Raw genomic sequence first — 16,262 nt, forward strand, 5'->3', positions numbered from 1 at the left:
ATGGCGGAGATTGCAACGGTGCGCATCGATGCTCTGTTGTTGCTTTATGTGCACTCGGGCAAGCTGACGGGCTTCTTCCGCGCGTTGCACGAGAAGTTCGGCATCTTGGGCGAGGTCAAGATGATCGATGTAGTCGCACGGCAGCATTGCTTCTAACATAGTCTGCACTTCACCGCCGTAAACGAGGTAAAACGGCGTGAAGCGTGTTGTTTCTTGCGTAGCAGTGTTATAGGCAAACGTTACTTATGGGAGTATCTCGTCCCACGTCTTGTGCTGTACGTCTACGTACATAGACAGCATGTCAGTCATCGTTTTGGTCAGTCGATCGGTCAAGCCGTTTGTCTGCGGATGATAGGCAGCTGTCCTTCGATGGGTTGTGCAGATGAGTTCAGAAACGCTTCAATGATCTGCGCTGTAAAGGCTTTGCCTCGGTCTGTGATGACATGCGATGGGGTGCCATGCCATAGGACGATGCTCTGTACGAAAAACTGGGCAACCTCGGAAGCTGTGCCTCGAGGCAACACCTTTATCTCGGCATACCGCGTTAAATAGTCTGTAGCGACGATTATCCACCTGTTGCCAGAAGATGACAGTGGAAACTGGTCCAGAAGATCCATGCCGACCTGGTTGAAAGGTTTGCCAGGTGGGTCAATCAGATTCAGCAATCCCGCAGGCTTCACAGCTGCCGACTTTCGGCGCTGGCATTCACGGCAGGCTTGGACGTACCGCTTAACACACTCGGCAAGTTTCGGCCAGTAGTAGGATTTGCGCACTCTATCAAGCGTTCGCGTAAAACCCAAATGGCCAGACGGAGGCTCGTCATGACAGGCAACTAAAACTCCGGCACGGAGGTCTGCTGGAACGACCAAGAGGTATGTCTTGTTGGTGGCAGTGGAGCTCTTATACAAGACGCCATGTCGCAAACAAAAAGATGACAATCCTCGAGCGATGTGCCGGGGTATTGATGGGTTTCGTCCTTCCAGATGTTTGAATATAGGCCGTAGTGAGTCGTCTGCGCGCTGCCGTGTGGACAAATCAGTAACGCTTACGGCTCCAAGGAAAACGCAGTCGTCCTCAATGTCTTGGTCGGTAGTGTCGATAGCGTCGCACGAGAGTGCGTCAGCATCTTCGTGTATGCGGCCGGACTTGTACACGATGGTCACGTCGTACTCTGCAAACGTAGACTCCACCGTGCCAGTCGTCCAGAAGGGTCCCGCAGATTTGCAAGCCAGCATAGCGGTTACATGATCGGTTACAACTTTGAATGGGCGGCCGTAGAGGTAAGGTCGAAATTTGGCCAGCGCCCATGCGACGGCAAGACACTCTTTCTCCGTAGTGGTGTAGTTGGTCTCTGCACGCGATAGTGTGCGACTTGCGTAGGCGATCACTCTTTCAATACCTTCCTGCCGTTGTACAAGCACTGCACCAAGACCAACGTTACTGGCGTCTGTATGAACTTCTGTGTCCGCCTCCTCGTCAAAGTGGGCCAAAACTGGTGCTCACACCAGACGCTGTCGAAGCTCAGTGAAAGCAGTCTCTTGCTCTGAGGCCCAGACGAACGATACATCGTCCCTCGTGAGTCGAGTCAGCGGCTCCGCCATCTTCGAAAAATGTTCGATGAAACGCCAGTAGTATGGGCAAAGGCCCAGGAATGGCGGACATCTTTCTTGTCGGTCGGTGTTGAAAACGTGGCTACAGCGGGAGTTTTCACGGGATCAGGGCTAACGCCTTCTGCGCTGACCACGTGTCCCAGAAACATGAGCTTCTTGTAGCCGAAATGACACTTCTGAGGCTTAAGGGTGAGGTTAGCCAATTGGATGGCTTCGAGAACTTGCCGCAGTCAATTCAGGTGGTCGTCAAATGTCGCCGAAAAAACAACCACGTCGTCGAGGTAGACGAGGCAGCTTTGCCAGTTCAGACCAGCGAGAACGGCGTCCATCATTCGCTGGAAAGTTGCTGGTGCCGAACACAGCCCGAAAGGAAGTACCCTGAATTCGTAAAGGCCATCTGGAGTGATGAAAGCAGTTTTTTTGCGGTCTCGTTCGTCTATCTCAATTTGCCAGTAACCGCTCTTTAGATCGAGAGACGAAAAATACTTAGCTTGCCGCAACCTGTCTAAAGAGTCATCAATGCGTGGTAGTGGGTACACGTCCTTCTTGGTGACATTGTTGAGGCGTCGATAATCAACACAGAAACAATGCGTTCCCGTCTTTTTTCTTGACCAGAACGACCGGGGACGACCACGGACTGTGCGAAGGCTGAATGACACCATCATCTAGCATCTCCTTGACTTGGACTTGAATTGCCTCACATTCTTTCGGCGAGACACGATAAGGCTGTTGTTTGATGGGGCGTGCGTCGGCAGATGTCGTTATTCGGTGCTTCGTGATTGGCGTTTGGCCCACCTTAGTAGACTGAGCGAAGCACGCGCGGAATTCGTTCAAGGGTTCCTGCAGTGCGCTCTTTTGGTCGTCCGTAAGCTCGGAGTTTACATCGATGTCTCTGAGCGAACCGTCGTCTGTGTCTACTTCAGAAGCAAAGCACACGGCGATGTCCGTTGATGGTTTGGCGTAGGCGACGGCAGTGCCATGAAAAATGTGCCTATGCTCAAAGGCAAAGTTGGTAACGAGGACCGCTGTCTGGCTATCACAAAGTTCCACAAGGCTTCGCGCTACACAAATACCTTAGGTCAGCAACATAGGAATGTTGCCTTCTACAATGGCTTCACCGTCTTGTAGATCGTCGGACTTGACCGGAACCATAACACTCGCACGCGGTGGTATTGTCACGTGGTGGTGACGTTGAAAAACACAGTAGCAATACTGTGAATGACAGAACTAACTTTTATTGGGCGAACCTGTGCCCACAAAACAGGCTACACTTATAGCACAACGATAGCAGTGAACACAGTCGGCGATCGTCAAAATTGTGATCAGCGGATCAAGCGCGTCGGCTTTTATACACCAGTCTAATGTTGCAGACTAATCGTTGGGACCCACGTGTCTTCCACAAAAATCTACACCATTCCCGTCACGCGATGAAACCAGATAGCACTAGGCTCGGCGACAACAAACAGCGGGTAGAAGCACAGATAACATTCCAGATACTTCCGATACATGCAGACGTGTCCTACGCTGTGCGATAACATTTGTTAGGCGGTAAAACGTGTCGCTTGATATAGGCAAACAAGTACACATATCAGTATCGTGATGCTGTCCGAAATGCGAAGTGCGGCTCTGTGTCCAACGGCGCCGGTCTGTGTTGTTGCCCTTTGCGTTGAGAAAGTGATGCAGCGCTCGCGGAGGTCAATAATGGCGCCATATTCCCGGAGAAAGTCCATCCCAACAATTAAATTGCGGGAACATTCACATAGAGCCAGACAAGTGGTGAGAATAGTAGCCCCGTGAATTTCTACTCTCGCCGTGCATAAGCCAAGCGGTGTGACAAGGTGGCCACCTGGCGTACGAACTGGTGCCCCATTCCAGGGCAACGTAACTTTTTTCAGAATGCTCGCCAGTTTGCCACTAAGAATACAGTAATCAGCGCTGGTATCTACAAATGCACTCATTTTTCTGCCGTCGATCAAAACAGGTATGTCCAGTAAAATCTTGTTCGCGTGAACTGGTTCTGGAGTCGTCGTGTTTTCGTTTTGCGGTCGGCAGGATACGTGGTCTTCAGCGCGTCGAGTATCAGCGGCCCCGCCTCGGAAGGTCAATGACGTCAGTTTTTCCGGCGTGGACTTGCTGATCTCCTTTGTGTCGTCCTCGATGTGGTATCACGAGCAGGGAAATATCACCACGGTGAGGGTGAGCGTGACTGCCGCTGTGATGTGCCCGGCCTGCGCTGCTGTTCAATGAATTCTGCGATGTTGGGAGGCCTCTGGCCAAACCTAGGTCGAGGCGAATAGATAGAAAAACTTCGCAGTCTGAGTCGTCGATAGGGGCACTCCCTATAGACCGTTTCATCGGGCGAGGAGGATAGGGCGCGCTGAGAGCCTTTCCACCTCTCTGGCTTGGGCGATATGGCGCGGCGCTGCTTGAAAGTATTGCTGTCGCGTGCTGCGGAACGAGTTTGAGATGTTTTAGATCGTACTTTGTGAAATTTACGCCATGTTCGTTCATATAAGGTTGTCAGGGAAGCCTTTCGGTGCATCGGCAACTACTGTAGGCAGAAATATGTCTTGGGGGCGTGAAAATGTGACGCGCTTGATCAGTCGCGGTGTACGCGCATCATCAGTTTCGGTGCGTGTATATGTTGTTTACTATTTTGCTTATATTGATTTTAATTCAACAAAGAAAACCGGCGTCTCTGTATTACCAGCATTGAATGGTAAATCAGCTCACTGTCTGATCGATTGGCGTAGGGAATAAAGCATAAGAGCGCACGCTTGTGCACGGCCAACCTAAGGCAACCACGAAATATCTGAGCGGCAGGCGCTATCAAATATTTGTGATACACTGGCATCGTTCTCACGTATTTCAAGTCTAGTATGCTTGAAATTATGTCTACGCTAACCTTGCTGCATGAGGCCCATGGCGCTGCTCAACATAGCGATCACTGCGGTTGGTGAGCCAGCACGATACATATATAAGCTGTGTGCTTCGGTATTGCCTTTTTCGCCTGTATACAGCCATAATATATGAGAGGGCTCGCATAAAAAGAATGCGATGGCTATTTTTGAGCGCAAAATTTCTTTAATAAGTGTCAGTGCGTCGTAGAGAAATGAACGAACACAACCGAAAAAAAAAAATTCAGTTATCATCCTCTTTCTCTAAAAAGCAAGAAAAAACGGGCTAACGCCGCACAACGTTTATAAATATATACCCGCTGATGTCGTATGCTTGGACAATGCGCAGATATCTGTAATCCAGCACCTACTGCTGCTTAGGACGCTCGCGCAGTTCGTAAACGGTTGCTTTGCTGGACAAGCTTAATTCAGACTGTAAGGTATGATGCTATTACTAGCCAAAACTTTTATTCATAGGTGTAAGCCTCATCCATCGAACCAAGTAGTCACGCAGTGTAACCTGCAGCGAACAGTTTGAATGCTTGTCAAAGTATAACATCACAGCTCCTATCGTAGCAGAACGGTACCCACGCTGTTACGATCGTCGCGTATGTTTTGTGGCTCCTAAACCGCAGCCTAGAAATAGAAGATAATACTGCAATAAGGTCACATTAGTGATTGGAACATTCAGAAATACACAATTGATCTCCGAGGCTGATTGTAGGCTCAAATATGTACGCACACATCGCGCTGCGTGTTCGGTCCACCTCAACGCCAGCAGAAATTCCGGCGATGACGCCTTAAACCACTTCAGCACGTCTCACAGAACCGTTTACCACGTAGAAGACACACGTCATACTCAACAGACCGGACGACCGCGAAAACAAACGCCAAAACCTACCGCCGAGCGTACACCTGCCATGCAAAAGACCGCTTTCACCCAAGCCAGTGTGGCGCTGCTCATAGGCGGCGCCACTGCGTTCACAATATGGCGGTGCCTACGAAAAAACGGTCTACTATACACATGACCAGCTTCGCCACAGTGGTAGCATAGTGGTTGTCGATCGGGTGCTCGCCAAACCTCTGATTTTCTCGCAGGTGTTCGGCAGTCGTCGAAGTATGGTAGCGGAGATGTCCGAGCGGCTTGCACCGATTGCAATCCGACTCGCGACGCAACATAAGTAGGTGCGAAAGCTTGGGCGGGGCTCAGTAATGTTTCTGCGTAAGTCTTGCGCCGGGACTCACTTGGCAGAGGTGGCGCTTCACTGCTGGAAAGATACCTGCAGTGCCTGCTGTACTTCGTTGTGTACGACGCTGGCGAGGGAGCTGACTGGTGGTGGAGACGTTACCGTGGTGCTTCTGCAGCTCGTCGTGAACCACTGAGCGAATCAGCTCGTAAAGCAAGGCGATGTCGCACTCGAAGCCTACCGGCGTATCCGCAGTGCAGGCGGCATTTACTTGTTGGTTGTACATGTTCGACCGCTGCTGAAGCATCTTCTCCATTGCGGTGGGTTCAGTGAGGAACTCTGCGACAGTCTTGGGCGTATTCCAAACAAGACCGCCAAAAAGCTGTTCCTTTCCGCCTCTCATCAGATGACGCACCTTCTTCTCTTCTGACATGCTCGGTTCGGCACACTGAAAGAGACGCGTCATGTCCTCCACAAACATCGTGATGCTCTCGTTGGGCTTTTGGACGTGTGACTGAAGGGCTCGCTCTGCTTTTTCTCGGCGATCGGGGCTGGAGTAAATCTCCAGTAGCTTGCGCTGGAATTCAGGCCAAGATGACAGGGCACTTTCGCGGTTCATAAACCACGTGCGAGCACCATCTTGGAGGCTGGAGTAGACGTTCCTGAGTTTGGCGTTGTTGTCCCACTCGTTAAACGCAGCCATGTGCTCGAACTCCGCCAGCCAGTCTTCCACGTCTTCAAATGTGTCGCTATGAAAAGCCGTCGGCACAAGGGGGTTCAGCAGCGTTAAGTAAGTCGGTGTCACCCTTTCCGTAGAAGTCGCAGTGGTCGCAGTCATCACCTTTTCCTGGAGGTTTCCAAATTCTGGGGCGAGGCCTCGGATTCGCCGGCTTGTGCGGTGAACTGGAGTCACCTCCTATTGTGCGAGGTCCTTGCTGCCCAGTGAGATCTTCTGCATAAGTTGGGTGTACCCAGCAAGCTCCACCAAATTGTCGCGTATACCCTGCTTAAGTATACACGCTAATCCAGGCGTTTGTACTTCATGAAACGCAAGCGTTGACGCGCAATGCTGAGAGGAACCTCGTTCTCTTCTTCTTCAGTCCCCTTGCTGTGGCACACCATGTGGTAATATTACAAAAATCATGGCAGACGCTTCACGTACACTTGGTTGATCAGAAAATCACTTCCCACTTCCCCCACTAACATACAAAAACTGGCATATGAAGCTTTTGTCCACAGTAGGCTTGAATATGCATCCGTGATCTGGAGTCCTCATCAATCCTACCTAATTAACATGCCTGAATCCGTCCAGAACTGTGCAGCACGCTTCATATCATCGGCATACGACTTTCATTCCAGCGTAAGCTTCATTAAACAATCACTTGGCCTCACTTCCTTAGCTCTCAGACGAAAAGTTGCGCACCTGTGTTTATTCCATAAGTTATTTTTCAATTTTCCTATCTGCGTGGTTTCCTTATATCTCCTCCCATTTGTACATCGCGCTGCCTATTCAATTCAAATAGTGTCCAGCGCCTTCATGGCTCCACTAATGCTTTTAACAAGTCCTTCTTCCCGACCACTATTGAAGAATGGAACCTGCTGCCCGATTCACTAACTAATGAGCACGACGCGACAAGGTTTAAGGCGATGTTGGTAAATCATCTGGGTTGACATGTTCGTTTTGCTCCAGTTTGTGTTCATATGAAATTTTATCGTTTTTCCTGTATTGAGCTTTTTTTGTTTTTTTCCCCTGTAACCATTGTGTACTCGCCCTGCTGCCCTAACCATTTGCCGACGTGTGTGGCGCTTGTGGCATAAAGGCAATATTGACAACCACTGTTTTAACTATCACGTTCTTTGCTTCTTTTTATGTCCCTGTGTTGCATTGTTATATTTTATACATCCTATTTATGTATGATACTGCCGTAAACATCCGGCAAGGGGCCACGGTTAGAATTGCATGAAGATTGATTGCGACGGATGAACCATGATTCCACAAATTTTCTTGGGCCCCATTGGTGATCCCGTGCTAACGTGGTTACATTATCAAAATCGAACATGTGTCCCTTTGTTAAACAATGATACACCAATTCCGTCTTGGCACGTGTGGCGTGGGTGGCTTTCGTAGCATTCCTTAAGTGTTCCTTAAATCGAGTGCGACGTCGCCGCCCCGTCTCGCCAATGTAGCTGGCACCACAGTCCGAGCAGCCGACCTTGTAGACACCACTTTGTTCGTCCGGAGGTGTGCGGTCCTTTGGCTTCGGGAACACGTTTGCCAATGTGGCAAAACATCTATGTTTTTGTTATTTTATTGTTTAATAAAGCCAGTGAAAACAACACGTTGAAGTATCATCTTTAAGGTTATCCAAGACTGTGACAGGTGATCCAGGTGGCCTATACAGTGCTCCTACAATATACCAGACATTGTTATGGTATGCCTTACAGAAAATTCATTCAATATTAGGCACTTCAGGCATGCTCAATACATTTAAATATTCTTTAAAGAGTATGGCAACTCCTCCACCTTTACCACCATGGTCTTTCCAAAATACACTGTAGGAAGCCGGCACAAATTCACAATCGTAAACGGTATCATTTAACCATGTCTCTGTTAAGACCGCAATGTCAGGATCTTTGCAAAGTAAAACTCCTTCCAAATCACTAATTTTGTTTAATATGCTTCTGCAATTCACATTTAGTATTTTTAGTGATTTAGGAATCGGCTTGTGCTGTCATTTATTTTTGTTGCTCAGCTTAAAATGGGCACCTTTAACTTCATCCCCGCTGTACATTACATTGTCAACGGACAATTTATTGTGCACTAGTTTCACCTTGGCTCCATTAGCCTTTTCTCGCGCGGCACTCTTCCACAGGTGCTGTCATGTTTCTCGCGTTCTGGTGGAAAAGTCTTCAGAGATCTATATTTCGGAACCCTTTAGCTTGTGCGCGGATATCAGTGCTGATGCCTTTTCTCAGTAGTCTAAAAATTTGAGTACCACAGGGCATTTCTTATCTTTAAATTTGCGACCAATACTATGGCACCTCTCAATGCCAGAGACAGTTAATCCTAATTCGGCCTGAAAGACCTCAGTCACTACCTTACTTTCAAGCTCAGCTGCTGTCTCTTCGTCATCGTCAGTTAGCTCGTATACTACTAAATTCTTTCTGCGACTCCTATTTTCTAAGTCATTGACTTTAGAAATAAGAGGAGATAACTGTTTATCAACCTTCGCAACAGTGTCCTCCATTGTTTTCACATGGTTGTTCAGTGTGTTCAAACCAACCAGCTGTTTTTCAAAACCTTCTATGTGTTTAGTCAGTGCTGAAATGTTCTTCTCAATATCGTTTTGAGAGCTCTGCAAGGCGTCCACAAATGTGGTCAACTTTCCCTGGCCGATCAGTGATTCGGAAAGCATTTCTTTTTCTGTAGGATCTGAATTTGCCTCTATATCGCCACACACCAGCAAGTCACTTGGCATAGAAATGACATAACTGAAAACATTTAAAAAAGATAGTGGGCAGGGCAGCAGCACTAAGAAGCGATTATCGCTTCGATAGCATTTAGTAGGTAAGTACTGACTAACGTGCAGTACGAAACAGAAGGAATTCCTTAGCATGTTGCCGCTGAGGCTGCTGCCATGCCCACTGGTGAAGCTCGGTGTGGTCTGGCCTTTTATAGCGGGGAAGCGGGTCATGTGGTCCGACGTAAACGCAGTTCGCATAGACGCAGTGATGATAGTTGGCGGCGACGAATCTTCCGTGAGGCAAATGTCACCGGCACGTGTTGATGACATCGGATAGATACGCCCCCAGGATTTCATTGTTGCGTGGTGCAACGGGGAAACAACCGCATGGTGATGGCTCGGTTTGCAGCAGAACTGCCACAACCTGCAGTACGAAACAGAAGGGATTCCTTGGCATGTTGCTGCTGAGGCTGCTGCCATGCCCACCTCGCTTTTTAATGACCTGCTCTGCTGTGAGTACGAGTGGCTGGCGGCAGAAGACTGCAAACTTACGCCAACCGGACATGTCAAGAGAGCCTCCCTGACGGCTGTGTGTGGTTTGGTGCTTTCAGTGTGGACTTATGTATGTGTGCAAATGTACTTACGTATGCAAATGCAGAATTTCGCTGGACGACAACGTGCTGTGGGACCGTAGCAGCAGTGACGATGGCAGCAGTAGTGAGGACGATGGCACAAGTGAATACGAGTAGTCCAGTGACCATGCTAGCTACTAATGATTTTCGTTATGAAATGTGCCTGCGGGTGTGCCCTTTTCTTTCCCTCTCCCACGCGATATGGGGGAGTCGACTTATGTTCGAGTCGACTTACAATCATGTAAATACATTACCTTATTTTTACAGGTCTCAAGGATTCAGTGATGAAACCACGGAAATTGTCACACTGTGCATGCAAACATCCAGTCTGCCTAGTGAGCCGCATCAGTCTTTCTTTAGGACTAAGAGCCTGTAGATGTCGCATGCATGTGTTTATGGTGTGCAATCGTATACAGTGGAACCCCGTTCATACGTTTTTCACCGGATTGGGAAAAAAAACCGTAACAGCAGGTAAACACAACAGTGAGGAAAGCTCCGAAAATGAATAAAAAAGTGCAGCTTCAACTATAGACAATTTATTTCCACAGAGTGTGCTTAGGACTTAAAAAAGTCTAGAATGGTGGCTTGCCGTTTCTTTCGCTCGCTAGAAATCACCACACGTTTCTCAATAGCCTGGAAGGCCGCATTGCTGTCAGCGTCGCTGTGAGGTGTGACGTACCTGCGGAGGAGGTCCAGAGCCGCGACGGCTTCTCCAAAGCTAGGATTCCGCAACTCCCCGGCATCATGCGGCTCGTGCTCCTCGTTGTCACCGCGCCACAGCAATGGCAACGGACGAAGGAATATCCGCGGGAAATTTTGCCCTCTTTGGCATAATCATGCTTACGTGCTAACGATTGTTTAGTATTGCTGCGGAGCGCGTGCGTCCGCGCAGCCCAATTGCGCGCGGCGCGGCGTGGTTTCGTGAGAAATGTAAACAAGAGAGGAGAGCTGGCCCGATAGGTGGAGCAACGCCAACTTCCGGCTCCACTTTAGCTTCACAAAGAGTGACGTCAGGGCCTCTCCCGAGTTTCCTTCCTCCGTGAGTCGACCCGTCCAAAAACCATGCGGTGACCGTAATCACAGTGATGATAGTGAGAACATTTTTCACGAATGGCCCTTTAGTGGCGGCCTCTCGAACTGGCGTGCGGCTTCTTGCAGCCAGTTCTATAGCCAATCCCGGCCAAGCCCTGCCAAAACTCGTCAAAAGCCAAAATGGCAGTTGGAGCGCGTTGCCTACTTTAGGCCAGGCAGGTTCGGGGTGCTAAGTTGCAACGTATCATGCGGGAACGTTTTCACAGCTACTACGTAACAGCAGGGTTCCTTATACATTGGATCCTATGGAAGCTATGCCGGGACCGGATGAAAACGACGTAGCAGCCGGGAAAACGCTGCAGTGAGGAACGTAACAGCGGGGTTCTACTGTAAACACAAGTAAACACAAATCTTCAACAGGAACTTGTATCAGAAACATTGCGAGGTGAAAAGAGGCAGCGACTTCTGACGCTACATGACGAGTGCATCCAACTCTTCTTCCAAGGTCGAAACTTTCCGAGCTGCTGTCAGAGGCACTGGCTGTAGTCACGGCCACTGCGCACGTTAAGCGTGAACGCGGGAAAATGCGGACAGTGTCGGCAGTAGCTCTGGCTCATCTTTCAGTGCATTACCTCGTTAATGCTGCTACAAGCCTTTCAATTGAGTCGGAGTTTAAAAAAGGGAACTGTTGGTGCATAGTGAACCTCCTAAAGGTGCAAGCACTTGTACGCAGCGTTGTGCACTACTAGAGGTACCATACTTGACTTTTAGAGTGCAGCTCTTAAAGAATACTGAAGTCGAGTTGAAATGTGAGGTCGATTTATCTGGGCACACACATATTGTCTGCAAAATAATCTCGAATATAGCTTAGAACATATTTAAAATCAATTTTAAAGTATGTGCGTGCAGTCAATCGCAAAACATAAAACCTTGTGACATTGTCGTCAAGGAAGGAAATTAGAATTTCATAACTTTCGCTAAAGTACAGATACAAACATCCAAGTACTAACTTGCAGTATTTGAACATCCAGGAACATACCGGCTTTGCTTTTAGCTATCCTGTTGCAGTACATTTTTTGCAAGTCGTATGCCAAATTTTTAACACAAGGGAAATTGCAGCTACTTTTTTTTGACTTTAGAAAAAACTTAATTGCATATTTGTAAGCAGCACGCAAGATTAGATGTGTCCTGAAAGGCTCATGTTTCAAGAGCTATACATGAATACAAAACCAACCAATCATGAGGCTGGTGTTCCGTTTAAGCAGCAGTTCTGTTTAAGGGGCGATGCTTGAAAAATGAAAACTTGAAAGTGGCTTTCTGGATTTGTTTTTTTCTTCGAGTATCTTTGCCTTATGAAAGGGTTGATAAAGTTTTCATCAATCGGTGTTCTTGTGCTCAGCAATACCTGGGCAACATGCTAGAGCCTATAGGTTTTCCATATGTTCAATAGACAAAAGAGGTAGTGGCACTAAAACTTCAAAAGCAATTTTCTCAACTTCCTTTTTTTTCATCAAGCGCTTTTTCCTTACAGAAGTTTTGATAATGTTTGCATCAACTGATTTCAGTGAACTAGGTATCATTTTTTTAGTAATATCACGGCTACATTCAAAGCTTTCCATTTTTTCTTAAGTATGATAGGTCATTAATTAGATCAAATGTAGGCTAATTATGCCACATTGCTTTTATTCCCAACTTTGGTATTTAATTGTGGTAATAACAATTACTTTATTGGTATTTGCTTAGCTTTAGAATGTGCAGTGGGCCTTCGGAAATGTCTGCACATTCTTAAAAACACTTCATTTTACTGAGAAATTACTACGAAGGCCCGTAAGGAATGACATAATTAGGGCTTTTGTATTCTGTCATGCCTCTTTTTCCAAGTGAGATATTTGAAATCACCATTCTACAATATATCTGCACCCAAAATTTAAGCAACATATGTTGAAAAAAAGAAATAGTTTTAGTGACTCTCATTCCCCCTTAAAGAAATGAGTAGAGTCGAAAGCCACCTTCTTTGCCTCGGGACAATCCAAGGGAAGCTACGGGTCACAAGATTGCAAATCTGGTTCTGGACGAGATGAAGTCTTGGAGTTTGCCTGTTGGAAACCCGTTGGCTATGTGTTCGGACAGTCATGATCGGCAAGAAAAACAGTGTTTATACTGTATTGAGAGAGGCTCAACCGGGTTTGATATGGGTTGGTTGCCCATGCCATCTCGTCAGCTTGGCCGCCCAAAAAGTAATACCAAATTCATACCAGATTCCGAAGACTTCCTCACAAGTCCCCAAGAATCCTGCATTGGCCACAAAGTCTGCTATGCATCTTCACAAGGCTGCTGCAGGCCTCTGGAAAAAAAGCACAAACGGCGACGACCTCTCGCTAAAGAGGAAAGGAGCTCATTCTGGGCCTCAAGTAAAAAAACTGAAACTTCATACCAAGGATTCTGGGGAACCCAGCCACGTGACCTGGGAGGAGTGCCTGTTTTTATTTTTTCTTGTCGGAGCTAAACAGGGCATGGCTGTATTTTTCTCCAAAATGTTATACCGCTTTCTGAGAAGGCAAACTGCTTTCTGGAGCGGAGTTTTCGCTCTTTACTCTCCAAGACACGGATTTCACTTGAGGTTGTGAAAACGTGAGTAAGCATATCGCAAAACGTAAATCCCTTAACCCCCCTCCCCCCTGCGATAGTTTTATGAATTTCCAAATCTTCAGGTTGGCGGGTATGCTAATGTGGTGATGCCGAAGGAGCTCCAGAGGGCATTGTGCACATTTGACACGGTGGAGTGAAAACGAGTTTCTCGCGTCGCCTTTCCTCTCCGACTCGCCCCTGTCATGTATACACACGCTCTGACCACCCCCCATGGAGTGTGCCAGACAGCAGCAGCCACAGAAGCAACAGCAGTGGGAAAGTCAAAGGAAGAGGCAAAGAAAGCTTTGCTTTAAACGTGAGAAGCGAACTGCGCCTGCGCTCCCTTTCTACATCTGCCGCTCTTCCTCGGCAAGCGCGTAAATGCACCGGGAAACAGTGGTAAGTGCCCCTACAAAGCGCAAAACTGTGTCGCTTGAGATGAAGCTGCAAATTTTGCAAGACTCAAAGTGTGAGCTTGCGCAGTCGACAATATCGACGGTTCTGAAAATCGCGAGTGCTAAGATCATGAAGGCTAGAACCAGTGAACATGCCGATCAACGGAAATGGTGGGCTCTGTGCGCAAGGGCAAAACCACCATGTGTGCAACCAACACGGTGACAGCCGCTGACTTTACCGAACTCTGGGAGCACATCACTACTGGCGATAAAATAGGTGGTGATTCAGTGGAGGAGTTTCTGAGTGCAGATAGTGCTGCCTCGGGCTGCAGAGAATCTTCGACGGAGCAATCATTGTTGCGGCAGACGGCGGCGTTGTGTGACGGAGGCGACGAGATTAACAGTGGCCCGTCCATTGACACTGACCCCAATGTCCACGCAAAGTGCGCGATCAGTGATAAAGTTGCTCATTGATTTTGTGCACACTAAATTATAGCCACCAGTGTTCACACAGCCGCTGGAGCCGATGCACGCCGTGGTTGTGAACCTCAACCTTCTGCAAAAGCAAGTGCGGATTTCTGACTATTTCAGCGTGCCTAACGCTTTACATGCTGTTTAGAGTTATAAATAAGTGTTTCATTTTTGATGGCCTTCTTTCTACAACATTCATTTTTTATTGTGAGTGGCAAATTTGATTTTGGAGCTACGAAGGTATTGGCAGCTTTCTTTTTCTTTTTTTTTACGGCATTCCAGACATAGCGATGATCGGTTATAACGATCGGATTTTTCATTCTTTATATCGTTATAAGTGGACTGCACTGTAATCATAATACAAAGTATTGACACGTGAAATGAAAGCGTGTATAGAGCTGCACTCAAATTTCACATTAGGGAGTATCGTAATTGGAGGTTAATTTTTTTTTACCTTCATGGGCAACTCTGCACTGTAACATCCCACCATATATAGGCAGTAATTTCTGGCATGCTTTCAGAAGCTAACCATGGATATTCTGCATTGATAGAACGAGGTTAAAAGCTGTAAAGTCACCTGGGCAGTGTATCTTGGTATGAAAACAAATAAGGGTTCCATTTGTGAGTCGGGGTGCACCTTTCTTTCTATAGTTAACTGATACATGTGATAAGGTCGGCTGCGTGCAATGACTGCCGTTTCTGCGTGCTCACAGTCACAGTGTTCGTTCAAGGTAGGGTCCATGCTTGGGTTCACACCAGGAACCTGCTGCCCGTAGGAATTCTCAAACCTCAGTGACACTTGATAAGTAAATAACCAATCTGACCAAGATGCATTTGTTTCACTAGGTTTTTGAAAATCGACGAGGGTTTTCTTTTGAGCAATGTCACTTGTATCTGTAAATGCGTGAAAAGAAAAACCTAGAAGCGCTCTGGCCAGGCCAGATGCTCCAAATCTGGAATGAGCGCTGTTTCCAGTTGCTTCTAAATTTCTTCTGAGCAAATTAACTGACAACGCACCGTGCTGAATGAGAAAACAGTATTTTCTGCTTACTCCAATAAACTAAAGCTTGCTATCAAAGTGATATGTTGCCTTGCGGCATAACGGGTCATGATCATCATTAGACTTCCCGGGCCAATCATCGGTCCTGCTACTGTGCCTGCAGACAAAAGTATGTTAGTGAGAATATTTGTGCTGCTTAAAGCATTAGTAACACTAATGCTGGGGCAGAAAATTATAAACAAACAAAACCAAATGAAGCTTAACACTTTCCTGTCCGCAGGAAAATAAGCAGTTTTTCGGTAGTCTAGCACCGTAAAATTCCGAGCAAGCGCTTCCCCTTCAGCAAGTTGAAATTACTGGCAAATTGTGTGTACGGGGTGAGGGGGAAGTAAGGAATTCTACGGTAAATAATTTTACTGCTACTGCAAATGCTTCATATTAGAATGTATGGTATCAATTGGTAGAAAATGGGATGTGACTTCCAATGGTATTGTTTTGAAGCAAACGTTTATTAATAATTCGTGGAAACAAATTATTTAATAATACATTTCTAGCAGAAATGAGAAAGGTATGTAAAAACGTCGATGCTGCTTTGCACTAAGAGAACGTAAAAAAATATTTGAAATATACATTCTGAACAAAAAGGCTGTATACAAAATTCCTGCAACTTATAAGCTTTCTATCTATTGAACTCCTTTATATACAAAGGAAAATGTTAGCTCTAGTGGTTATCATGCTGGCGCAGTGGTTCTTACAAACCGCTGTGTGACACTTAGCAGCGCAATAATAGTGCAATGCTGAGGTCCACTCCCGGCCGCCTTCTCATGAAAAGCTCCACTGTTTGCGCCGCCACCGGCAAGTGGTTCTGCCCAAACAATGTTGACACCCTGTAGATAAAAACTGGGACCTTCAGAGAACACTCCGTATATCTTGAGATCTGAGCACG

The 16,262-nt window shown here is 47.1% G+C and overlaps 1 protein-coding gene across 2 annotated transcripts in view; it reads left to right on the top strand.

Annotated features, from left to right (window-relative positions):
- TTLL12 (Tubulin tyrosine ligase-like 12) overlaps window positions 1–16,262 on the top strand; it is a 363,841-nt gene that overhangs the window by 93,639 nt on the left and 253,940 nt on the right. The gene's annotated exons all lie outside the window — the stretch shown is intronic.

This window comes from Dermacentor andersoni, chromosome 10, assembly GCF_023375885.2.
Source record: "Dermacentor andersoni chromosome 10, qqDerAnde1_hic_scaffold, whole genome shotgun sequence".
Classification (NCBI taxonomy): Eukaryota; Metazoa; Arthropoda; class Arachnida; order Ixodida; family Ixodidae; genus Dermacentor; species Dermacentor andersoni.